We start from the raw sequence: 8,096 nt of genomic DNA on the forward strand, positions 1-8,096 counted from the left end.
TTATTAATGTATTCAAATTAATTACTACAACTAATTCCATTTTTTTATTTTTTATTATTTTTTAAAAAATCATTTTTTATTATTATTTTAAAACTTTTTTTTTAATAAACTGTTTTAACTTGAAATTTTTATTGTTACAACTTGAAAGTTTTATTATACTGTCATAACTTGAAATTATTAGTCGTATATATGCCATTTATAAAATTTTCACAAGAAGAACAAAAGTATCTAGAATCTCGATATGAACGGCACTCAGATGACGCAAAGTGCTTAGTCCACTTCTTCCATCTTGCTTTCCTCACCAACATCCTCTAGAGGAGGCATATCATCAACATCCTCACCAGCTTCCTCTTCTTCGTCAATGCTCAAACACAACTTCAGCATTCTGTGAATTCTTGCAGCAAAAGTATTCGGGTCATCAAGACTAAAACCAGATGTCAGCAGAGCTGTCTCAAACAGCAGCAACACAAGATCTTTCACTGACTTGTCATTCTTGTCAACTTCAGCTCTCTTCCTCAACTCCTCCATAATGCCATTATCAGGGTTGATTTCCATTGTCTTCTTGCTAGACATGTAAGAGCTCATACTGTTGTCCTTCAAAGCTTTAGCTTTCATGATTCTTTCCATGTTTGCTGTCCAACCATACTCACCTGTCACTAAGCAACATGGAGAATCAACAATCCTATCAGAGACTACAACCTTCTCAACTCTGTCTCCAAGGATGACCTTGCAAAGGCTCTCAAAGGACTGTTTTCTCTTCCTTTTTCTTCTTCACTCTCGTCATCAAGCTTTAGGCCCTCCTTTGTAACAGAAACTAGTTTCTTACCATCATATTCCTTCAGTTGCCCAATTGCATATTCATCAATGGCATCAACCATGAAGAGTACTTCATATCCTTTCTTCTTTAGGCGTTCCAAGAATGGTGAGTTTTCGACTGCCTTTTTGCTCTCTCCAGTGATGTAGTAGATATCTTTCTGACCCCCTCCTTCACCCTGGTTACATAATCTTTCAAACTTGTCAGGTCATCACCACTCTTGGTTGACTGGTATCGAAGAAGGTCAGCCAACTTAGCTCTGTTCTGGCTATCTTCATGAATGCCCAACTTCAAGTTCTTTGAGAAAGCCTCGTAGAATTTGTTGTAGTCGTCCTTGTTCTCTGCAATCTCATTGAACATCTCAATGCATTTCTTCACGAGGTTCTTCCTAATGACCTTGAGAATCTTGTTCTGCTGCAGCATCTCACGGGAGATATTGAGGGGCAAATCATCAGAGTCAACAACACCCTTCATGAATCCAAGGTACTCCGGGATAAGTTCCTCACAGTTGTCCATGATGAACACCCTCCTGACATAAAGTTTTGATGTTGTTCATCTTCTTGCGGGTGCCAAATAGATCAAATGAAGCCCTCTTAGGTATGAAGAGGATCGCCTTGAATTCAAGTTGCCCCTCAACAGAGAAGTGCTTGACTGCAAGGTGTTCCTCCCAATCATTGGTCAGGCTCTTGTAGAAAGCGGCATATTCCTCCTTTGTGATTTCTTCTGGTTTGCGCAAGCAGATAGGTTTCTGCTTGTTAATGAGCTGCCACTCATGAGAAACCTCCTTGATTTTCTTCTTCTTACCTTTCTCCTTCTCTTTATCCTCATCCACTTCCTCAATATCACCCTCTTGTTCTTTCTTGGATTCATCATCTTCATCATCGCTGATTTCCTTCTCAGTTGTCTTCTCAGTCCAGAGGTAAATTGGGTAGCTAATGAATTCAGAATGCTTCTTCACAAGGTCTTTGATTCTCCTTTCCTTCAAGTACTCCAACTGGTCCTCCTTGAGGAAGAGAGTGATTTTGGTTCCTCTGCCCAATTGCTCCTCATCAACATCCTTTGTAACAGTGAATGAACCACCAGCTTGTGATTCCCAGATATGCTGCTCATCATCGTTGTGCTTGGTGGTTACAATAACCTTCTCTGCTACGAGATACTCAGAGTAGAAACCCACACCAAATTGGCCAATCATGCTCACATCAGCCCCAGCCTGTAGAGCTTCCATAAACTCCTTTGTGCCGGACCTCACAATTGTACCCAGATTGTTAACCAGATCTGCTTTAGTCATGCCGACACCACTATCAATGATGGAGAGAGTTTTATTCACCTTGTCAGGAACAAGGCGAATGAAGAGTTCAGGCTGCATCGAGTTTACTCTTGTCCATCAAGCTCTCGAACCGGATCTTATCTAATGCATCAGAAGAATTTCTAATGAGTTCACGAAGGAAAATCTCCTTGTTACTGTAGAATGTATTGATGATCAAACTCAACAACTGGTTAATCTCAGCCTGGAAAGCAAATGTCTCTGCCTCAGCCATCTGCACATCCGCCATTGATGCTCAAAGCTCAACAAAACCAAAAAAAGGCCGATCGAGTGAAAATGAATAAGATGTTGATCGTAAATTCAGAAAGAAGACTTGTGAGTTGCGATTTTTGATGTAAGACTTGACATCCTACACAGAACACAAGACATGATCCCGACCCTGACTCGGGATTTGAGGCCCGACCTCTAGCCTGACCCTAGACCTCGATTTAGGAGCTTGTGAAGCTGTGGTAATACAACCCTAGCCAAGCTCTCCTATCCACTTGTTTTTCTCAATCACCATCTCTCCCTCTCTCATTCTCGAATATAGACTTGGGCCTTGAGGAACTAGAGAGAAAATGTGTTAAAAGAAAATCATTCATATAATGAAATAAGACCACTCTTCTTACACCCAAATGTGCAAATTAAGCCAGATATACAACAAATTAGCACACAAAAATTATGCCCAACTTTTATCTTTCAACGTCGAGATGTAGCACAAGCATATGCAGATGAAGACTGACTGAGAACAAAACCGGTCAGGATTTGTGAACATAACCTATACTTCAACACACTAAAATCAAACTATCCACATAGATGGGGGAAAATAAAGGATACCAAGTGCAAAGTTTCTCAAATTCTTGAAGAGAAATATCTAATGTACATCCATAACCAAGTGAATAAAACAACAGTTGTAGTCTCCTAGTGACACACCATCACTTGACATAGAGTAGCATATGTTTTAAATAATAATGAAGGAACCAAGAACTATTCAAATTGAGATAACGTGTGCAGAGATGCAACTTCACTAGAATTCAATAGTTTATTCTCTTCTTCTCTTGGAGCTTTGAGACATTTGTCCTCATTCTCAAGGCATGAACTGATACTGATGTCAAATCCTCTTTTTAAGAATGAAAAAGATTCAACTAGTAAAGCTGTTCTTTTAACCAGAAATTAAACAGGCAAGGAATATGAGAATGCACATTGCAATTTGTTGAACTAATACAATAAAAATGTTAGCTATTTATAGCACAAACAAGAGTTTGGTTTGAATTGTGACAACAACACCACTTTTTTCTTTTGGATTTAATTGAGGGCAAGTACTCATCTTCTTCTTCATCCTCCTTTGAAAGTTGTTAAGAGACATACACAAAAAGCTCAGGTGATGTTCCAAACTGCCTAAACTAGCTATAATAGGGTAGTTTGACATCATGAAACATAAATGTAGTGTACCATTATACCAAGTTCTTCCCATTGCCTACTATGATGAATCCATAAGAAGCAGAATTGCTACTATACATCATAATTTGGATAACTAAAGCTCCAAAGAACAATATGTGATTCTTCACGTGACTGGCAGCTAGGATATATCCACATGATAGGCATCTCAAGAAAAGGTAAAGTTTGCACACCAGGTGGAGCTAAATGTGTAAAAACAATGGGAGATAACATGAATCACCTGTTGATCCATCATCAAGCCAGGGACAGTAAAAGATGTCCTAACCAGCAAGGTCATCAACTGGAGAAGTAGAAGCATGGGAGAACGTTCCTTTGGCACGTATTTGGATCCTTTTGGATGAGAGTGACAAGAGATCTCTTGAGGAGGTTAAAAATACACTTGTACATGTTAGGTCATATCAATGAAATTATTTCTTCTTCAAAAAAAAGAATAAAGTAAAGCCTATAAACAAGATTCCATCAAAATTTTGTGTTACATACAAATGGAGAAGGCCCACACTTACAGAATCCAACTTTTCATAGCATTCAAACCGACAGCAAGATAGTATGTTCCCGACGAAAATGTAATGTAATTCATGGATACCACCAAATACTAAACTTTATGTTGGTTTCCTGATCATTAATGTGTAAGACAGATAGCTCACTCGCATAATGAAGTCAAACTAGCCATACAAAATGGTACAGAGACGACAAGCTGGTAGGATATTTTACTATTTAACAGAGCAATTGTAAACTAACCAGTCATGCTGTCAAGCTAGGCGTGCTATCAACAAGAAAACTAACCACTTCATTACTAAGCTTAGCAATTCTAGTTCATTAATTCTCATACCATACAAAAAGATTTTTAGAGGGCCAACACTGATCAGGGTATCCCTCACTGCAAATGAGTAAGTCTTCTGCAACCATGGAAAATCATGAAAAATGATGAGTAGTAGCAGATGATGATATTAATGATAAATCCATTCTGCAGTCGTAACTCCTGACGAATAGCAAAAGTTTCAAGAAAAGAGTCAGAAAGTTCCATAGACAACTTTTTTCTTATGACTGAGAAATCCATCTCGGGACAAGCATTGGGACCAACCGCAGTTTTCTAAACTCAGTGATAATGGGCCTGCTCCTCTACTCCTCTCCACTTAAATACCAGATTGTTACCGACAACTTACTATTCTCCCATATTTGGACGCATTTCTTCAAGAATCCGGTGAGTATACTAGGGTGTCATGGTTTCTTTTAGCAAGTACTAAGGTGTCATATGATTAATAGACCATGATGGTACAGGAAAATGAAGAAAATAGAGACACATTAAGCAAATCTCCAATGCGAGGAACATGGAAAAAAACAAGTTATGCAAAAACCTTTAAAGCTGAAAATATCCCCCTTAACAGAAATACAAATATAACAATAAAATGAAACATTACAAAGTTCCATCAACCCATACCATGCTTCAGGACACGTCTTCCTTTCCTTTTTCCTTTTAACTTATCCTTACCATAACATAAAATGATGCCACTCGGGTGCAAAAGTGTATTTGATGCAAAAAAAATGTGTTCTTGTCATTTTACTAATTATTCTCAACTAAAATCCGACATCATCACAGAATAGTCTTCACAATACATTTTCACTAATTAAAGTGAACAAAGACCGACACATATCCTTCATTATAGGGGATACAGTCCCAGGCACGTTTGACACATGATCACAGGGGAAAAAGAAGAATGAAAAAGTCAGGAATAATCCGTTGATACACATGTGCGCATGGATGAGTAAACTATGACAAAATGAATGCTAAAACTGGAACTGGAAATATTTTTAAGAATAGAGTGAAGCTGCAGCAAATAGAAAGGAGAGGGCGGAGATACTGATAACTCATGCTAGCACTAAGTAGGCAAGATTGTTCAACGCCAACAAACAAGAGGATGACTGCAGAAAAGGCAGATCAAAGTCAGCACATGAAAACATAGTTGGCAAAAAAGTGTAAGAATATCATGAAGGAATAAGCAGAGTGTAAATCTCATGAAGATGATAGACCTGACTATGATAATGGATAGTGATACACCCAACAAGAAATTTATATGGCTCATGAGGAAATATATAATTAAATGGAGTAAGGTTCAAGCAAACCTTGACAGTGCATAATATCCAAAATAAGCATGTCAAAGTACTGAAATGTCTGGTCAGAACGAATGTCCGTCTTAGTGACACAGTTCAGCAGTTGTTGAAGAGGCAAGAAGAACATAAGAGAGGAGAAACTTAAGGAAAATGAAAAACAATAAGAGTTAATACGACCTTTAATCTCTCAGGCAAAGATGTTACGAAAACCATAATTCTGCCTACATTGCACTAGTCGTTGGATAAATGAAAACCACTTAATAACAGTATCCTAGAATTTACTCATTAAAGTTGTTCCGCACCTGGCAGTAGCCAGTAGGCATGACAAGCAGTATCTGTAACATGGTTACATTTTCACTAATTAAAGTACAAACAGATAGAGTCCCAGATAATAGGGGAAACAAAGTGCAAAAAAAATTCAGGAACGAACAATCAGTAGGTACACATGTGAGAAAATGAATTCTACTAGTCTTTCATTCATTATAAACAAACAGAGAGCTAACAAAAATGACTAAATCAAATGAATTCTACTAGTCGAGACCTAAAAAATGACTAAATCTCACTAAACATCATATATGTTTCAGATGATGCTCTTGAGTATAGGAGGTTTATTGATCGTGTATTGCAATCAGAGATACAAGAACCCGAAGGGAAAAAAATCAAGAACCTGAAGGGAAAACAATGAAGAAGGTAAAATCAACCCTAGCCAAGCTCTCCTATCCACTTGTTTTTTCTCAATCACCATCTCTCTCTCATTCTCGTATATCTCAAGTCTAAAACGTAGATTTTGTAGTTCAGGTTAATTAGGCCTTGAGGAACTAGAGAGAAAATGTGTTAAAAGAAAATCATTCATTTAATGAAATAAGACAACTCTTCTTACATCCAAATGTGCAAATTAAGCGAGATATACAACAAATTAGTACACAAAAATTACGCCCAACTTTTGTCTTTCAACATCGAGATGTAGAACAAGCATATGCAGATGAAGATTGACTGAGAACAAAACCAGTCAAGATTTGTGAACATAACTTATACTTCAACACACAAAAATCAAACTATAAAATCAAACTATCCACATAGATGGGGGAAAATAAAGGATACCAAGTGCAAAGTTTCTCAAATTCTTGAAGAGAAATATCTAATGTACATCCATAACCAAGTGAATAAAACAACAGTTGAAGTCTCCTAGTGACACACTATCACTTGACATAGAGTAGAGTTCAAGAAAGTCTTTGAGTTAAATTGTGAATCCTTCGAGATCAATTATCGATTTGAGTAAAAGTTTGAGAAAAGTCCCTTTGAGTATTTTTGAGGAGTCTTCTACAATAACTTTTAAATTGTTTCAAGACTCGAGTAAGTGAGTATGAGAAGGAGGAGAATGTATTCATGAGTCTACATTATCATTGAGATCCTTGAGTCAAGTCCTTCATGCCCATAATTCCGCGTGAACTCCATAACTTGATTTTCTTTAAGAGGAGTAGTATCTTCAAATTCTAAGTCTTGAGTATTGAGTTCCTAATCATTTTGGGATTATATTCCTTATCATGGGACTACTACATGTTACCCATGAAGGTCCTCGAGTTGAGTAGTTCATGCCCATAATTCCGCCTGAACCCTATGAGTCGAACAATCTTGAGATGAGAAGTATCATTGAGTCCTTGAGTTGAATAATTCATGCTCATAATTTCGTATGAACCCTCCGAGTCAAGCATTCTTGAGAAGAGTAGTATTATTGACTCCTTGAGTTCGGGAGTTGTTGATTTCCAAGTATTGAGTTCTATGCATGGTTATTAAAAACCTTGAATTGAGTCGTTCACTTCCATAATTCGGCATGAACCCTATCTTAAGAAGTCTTTTTACAAATTGTTTTAAAACTTGTTTTAAAGACTTGAGCACTTGAGTTTGAGAAAGAGTAGAGTTGAGTTTATTTTTTTCAAAATGAATATATGGAAACTAAGTATTCCCAAGATAAATGTTTTCACATTTAAAAGAGGAGGAAACTGAGATTTCCAAAAGGGTTTTGAGCAGTTTGAGTACCATGTCTTTTAAGAGAAAGTTTTTGAGTAATAATATCAAAACACATAAAGAGTTATGTTTTTAAACATATGAGCTAGTTATAGTTTAGGAGTAGTATTGAGCACCGATATGGGGGAGAGTTCTGACAACTCAGATCCCCCATAAACCATGTGGCCAACTGATACGTCCAAACTCACACCTCAATTAAGAGGTGTAAACGGTCGATATCAATCTACAGAACTCAGCTTGAGTTGAGGTCGATCCCACAGAGAATTTCTTTACAGAAAAAGGTTTCACTGTCGCATTTATTCGAATGTCGTTATTATCTCCTAAGCAAACAATGACGGAAAGTAAATTGGGTTTCCTCCCACTTCTCTCTAAAATTCTCTCTCTAGA

General features: G+C 37.3%; 1 pseudogene; it reads right to left on the bottom strand.

The window, feature by feature from the left end:
• Window positions 1-222: 222 nt before the first annotated feature.
• Window positions 223-6,112, bottom strand: LOC107063057 (heat shock protein 83-like; annotated as a pseudogene).
• Between the last annotated feature and the right edge of the window lie 1,984 nt (window positions 6,113-8,096).

The sequence above is a fragment of the Solanum tuberosum genome, unplaced genomic scaffold (assembly GCF_000226075.1).
Source record: "Solanum tuberosum cultivar DM 1-3 516 R44 unplaced genomic scaffold, SolTub_3.0 scf00301, whole genome shotgun sequence".
NCBI classification, from domain to species: Eukaryota; Viridiplantae; Streptophyta; class Magnoliopsida; order Solanales; family Solanaceae; genus Solanum; species Solanum tuberosum.